Here is a 5,149-nt window from a genome sequence, read left to right as displayed (position 1 = left end):
GTCTCGGTTCAGGGCAGCAGCACGCGCAGACTTTTGCAAGTATGACATGATACGGCGCATAGTTGACCATACCAGATTCGAAGTGATATGAAACGGCGTTGACGTGTCAAATGCACCCTCGAGAACAAACTTGCCAGGGTTCTGATGAAACGTGGCGTCGAGCAGCTGCTCCATATACGCGTCAACCATGCGCCGACCACGACGCTGCCGCGATCCAGAAAACATGCTTTCGTGGATCAACATGCGCTCATCGACTTGGTACAGCTCGCGACCGCGGGAAATCGTCATTGAGCGTAGGACATTTCCCCACACCTCCATATGGAATATCCACGGCGTCTTGATCGAGTAGAGCTGCGTTACCAGTGCTTGCACACTCTCCGTTGTGACGTCTAAAGCAATCCAGCTCGGAACCAAGCACTCGGTCATTAGTGTCAGCGCCTGGTTGGCGGCCGAATCCTCGTTGTAGACGTCGCTGGGCGTATCGGGCTGGCGCTTCAAGAACGACTCGACAATATCTTGCAGGCGGACGAGCATGTCAAATATAAAGCTGCGCGGAAGCACTCTGAAGTACGTGCGTATCATCACGCGGTGAACCAGAAGTGCGTTGTACATGAGCACCAGCTTTTCATCATCCCAGCTCCCCTGCTCAACCAGCATCATGACAATATTGTAGGCGCGTATCACATATGCCTCCAAGGTCCTACACAGACCCTGCTTGTCCCTTCTTGTTGGACGCAAGTGCATTGGCTGATACTCTTCGCGAGCCATCAGCCATAGTCTCACCACCGTTAGCGCTCCCAACGCGACCTCATAGCTGATCTTGGCCAATCCAGGGTCCTGATCCAGATGGTCACTCGTCTGTGCTCGGTTCGCCAGCTCGCACGGATACCACAGCCCAAGGCAGAGCGTGTCTATGAAAAAATCGGTTGACTCGACGCTGTCATCCAGCATCAGATTGCGCATAAAGGCATAGGACTCGGGTGTCGCTGAAAACTGGTAGTTTATGTGGTGGCTCGCCTTGTTAGCCTCGGGAATCCCTGGCTCATAGTCCGACTTGCTGGTGCTCGGCTGAGAAGATTTAGATGTCGCTGGAACTGACTGATACAGCTGATATACCATCCTCTCCTTTTGAGCGCGCAAAGTGGGCATCAGAAACTTGCCCTCAGGCAGCATGTGCTCGAATATCGGGATCATGCAGCGAAGCATGAAGTTTATGAAGATGTACGACGCGTGAATCGGCATCCTGCGCACCGGCCTCCTATATCCGTCGGTTGTCTGCGCAAGCTCGCCGTCAGCTGGGTACAGCCAGCTCAGGTATTTGTTGCGGAAGCACCTGTAGTATGCAATCGACGATGCCTCGACTTCTGGACCGCTAAACGCAAGTACTGGCGTCACCAGGTGAAGGCAGTTACCGGTGCTGTTGGGCATGTTGAATATATGTGGCAGAGTGAACTCAAGCGAGAGGATCTTGAACGGGTATACATGGGTCCGTGCTTGGAGTATGTGCGACTCGTATGCAGCGTAGGCGGCCCTAGGACTAGGTATCATGTTCGCGGTATACGCGATCGTCCCCAGTGCATGGCTCAGCATGGATAGCGCAGATATTCCCTGTGGGTTGGCAGTGCACACGCGGTCCTGCATGGCCGGACAGATGCTTGGACGACCAGACTCGAATGCTACAATCGCCCGTTGCCCACATCCGATGTTTGTGATGTTGATCCCACCACCGATGGCACAAAACAAATCGCCAACAATATGCGAGGCCGCTGGCATGTCGGCTACGGTGATCGCCTGCATCGAAATCATGTTTTCGAACAGATCTAGGATGCGTGGCGATATCTTGTCGCCCAGAGCCAGCATGTATGGAGTTAGCAGATGTTGGCCAAGCGTGCGCAGGTCTTGGTTGTTGCCGTGATCCAGCAAGACGATCAAGATATTGACAATCTGTTCCTGGCACCACCCGGTGGCCATTAGCCGCGGCAGCAGAAGCATCATCTGGTACAGGATCTCTATTGGCGACAGTAAATCGACCATGGGTCGGCTGGCTGGCGATATAAACCGCTCGGGCAACGAATTCAAATACTCGACTTGCAAGACAAATGCGTCGTACAATGTCTGAAACAGCATGTCGTAGTATCTAGCATACACCCACACGATCTCGTTTGTCTTGCAAGAACCCAGGAATGAAGTGAAGCTTGCTATCTGGGCTGCAGACTCTAGCCGCGGGTTGAGCCAGAGCATATTGCCCCGCTGTGCAGTACGTGGCTGGTCGCGTAGCTGGTTGATAAATGCACTGCTCACTTGTGTTTGAAATGACACAGGCAGGCTCTCGATATCCCCGAGTGTCGGCGGCAGGTTCACAGTGTCTGGGTACTCACTGGATCCGGCACCATGGCTGGAGCTGTCATAATCCGTAGGGCGGGGGTTTTGTTGCTTTATGACTTTTCTAAACATAATCGGTAGTAGGAAGTAAATGATTGAATAAACGAAAACAAAACGAAACACATTCCTAATTCTAGTTGCGAGCCTGGCCATCGTTCAAAGGGTGATGGCTGGCAAGTGTCTAGGCCATCCGTATAAATTAAAATGCTCGTCCCTTGTTTTATAGACTCTTGGGTGAAACCGCAGTAAATAGTGGCAGTGCAGGCAAGTCTCGGTCGTGCACCTAGTAAAATGTATGTCGATGTGGAGGTAGAAAATACCTTGTGGCTCAGCGAAGGTGCATTGAGTGGTTAAATTTGGCTGTTTTCACAGTCGATAAGGGAATCTGCGTTTTCTCCGACATTTTGCGATGCGTTGTTGCTGAGCTCACTGTGAAAGCCATGCGTGGTAGCAGTCAACGCGGCGAGCAGCATTCACTGCCAGACCGAGGAGTGAGAGCTGCACGTTGCAGCTCCGGCACGATTTCTGTTGGGGCTGTCGCCGGAGCTCGAAACGGAAGTGCCATTGTTCGTAAGGAGCTGCACTGTGCAAGGCCATCTCTATTGCCATATACGCGCATGTGCAGCGCATGCGATAGGGGGTAAAATAGTAAAAGCCAAGCCATGTCTCCGTCTAAGCCGCCAGGAGCAAAAGTAGTTGGTGAGGGAGAAAAACTCCAGCGAAGCAGCAGCTCATTTTCCCTATAAAAAGAGCGAGCCTCCTGCTGGAGCCAAAAGATTCCTCATTCTCACAAAACGCTCCCTTCCTCACAACTTGATACTCTTGGCACCCTTAATACTAATACGCTCGATAAAACTGTCGCAACCACGTCCTGACCCTGCGAGCGGGTAGGCCACTTGGATGCCGGTCGCCGACGAGCCGGGGTTCGTTGCCTGAATAGGTGACGTTCACTGGTGGGGTGGACTGGCCAGTGTGGATGTGGATGCCAAACCCGCCGAGCTTCATTTCATCTTCAAACCCAGGATACTGGTGGCTAAAAACAAGACTCGATTCTAAACCAGCCCTAAAACCAGCTTGTTTCAATACAACTCCACCCAGACAACTCTTGGCTGCGCTCTTCTTCGTCAAATCTAACTGGGGATGGGTCCGGCTCCTCTCCTAGTAAACGTCTGGTCTTTCATTCTCAAGAATGAAGCTGCCCCTGCCAGTGCTTGAGTCACCCGATACCAATAGTCTCTTTTCTCCTGCCAGCACGTTGTATATATATACTTTGCATTACCTCCATCAATTAACAGTACAATACTAATGCAGCATAGCACTAGAGGTTCAGTACATTTATCGGGTAGGAGGAGACACTGAAAAGCGCTTAGGTTCAGCGTAGATTGAATCTATTTGCCAGCATCCTTCGTACCATGCCAGGGCACATCTAAATACCCCGTTTGTGCAATGGTTAACATCCCTCACAGGTGCACTGCTTTCCTAGTTAATGCTTGCCGGGGTACGCCTTTAATGTATTGGGACCGACCAAAAGGCACGAAGAAAGAGCGGCCATCAAGTCGATACACGAGATCCGCAGTGCTCAGCACTGGATGCAAATGGAGATATGGATATGAATGTAGAGACTGAGTTCACCAGAAGAAAAGAGCTTTAAAGCTATGGCTAGTTGCGGTAGTTGTCCATGTTGTTCATGGTCATGCTCTGGGCTAGCGACATTGCGCCGCCGCTGCCGTCGTACGTGAACCCGACAAACTGCTCCTGCACGGTCTCGGACAGATTCGAGTCAGCAATGTACGAGTCCTGGGGCGGCTCGGCGGTGAATTCTTCGTCAAAGTTGCTGGTGTCGTTTGCCGACGCCACGCTGGGCTTGAACGGCGGCTCATACTGCTTGCCGATCAGGTAGTCCCAGTTGATCTCGGCAAAGAACGGCTGCTCCTTGATCTCGGACGCGCCGTTGTTGCCCAGGCGGCGCCGCGGATCGCGCTGCAGCAGCCCACGCAGCAGCGACTTGGCCCGGTTGCCCATGTCGTCGGGGAACACCAGCTCGTCCTCCAGGATCCGCCGGTACATTTCGTTCACGTTCTCGTCGTAGAAGGGCGGCAGGCCTGTCATCATCTCGTACAGCAGAACGCCGAACGTCCACCAGTCAACCGTCTTTGTGTAGCCGCGGCCCTGCAGCAGCTCGGGCGCCAGGTACTCGGGCGTGCCGCAGAAGGTGTTGGTCGTCTCGTTGTCGCTCATGTTCAGCTTGCACAACCCAAAGTCGCACAGCGCAATGTGCCCGCTGTAGTCCAGCAGGATGTTCTCGGGCTTCAGGTCGCGGTAGATCACGTTGTACGAGTGCAGGCAGTCGAGTGCGCTCAGCAGCTCGGCGGCGTAGAACCGGCTTCGGTGCTGGTCGAACCGCCCCTCGCGCTGCAGATGGTGGAACAGCTCGCCGCCGTTGATGAAGGCGAGCACCAGATACAGCTTCTCGGGCGTCTGGAACGAGAATTTGAGCGGCACAATGAACGGGTGGTTGATCTTGGCCAGCACGTTGCGCTCGGCCAGCGTGTGGGCCACCTCGGACCGCATCACGATCTTGGACTTGCTCAAAATCTTCATTGCGTAGATCCGGCCCGTGTCCAGCTTGCGCACCTGCATGACCTTGCCGAAGCTGCCCTTGCCGATAACCTTGAGCAGATCAAACTGGTCGATCGAGAGCGGCGTTGCGTCCTTCTTATTGAAACAGTACTGCACGTGCAGGTGGCCCGAGTTGCCGGCTCCGCCC

The sequence above is a fragment of the Linderina pennispora genome (assembly GCF_002104995.1).
Source record: "Linderina pennispora strain ATCC 12442 chromosome Unknown DL89scaffold_169, whole genome shotgun sequence".
NCBI classification, from domain to species: domain Eukaryota; kingdom Fungi; phylum Kickxellomycota; class Kickxellomycetes; order Kickxellales; family Kickxellaceae; genus Linderina; species Linderina pennispora.
This window is presented reverse-complemented; position numbering follows the sequence as displayed.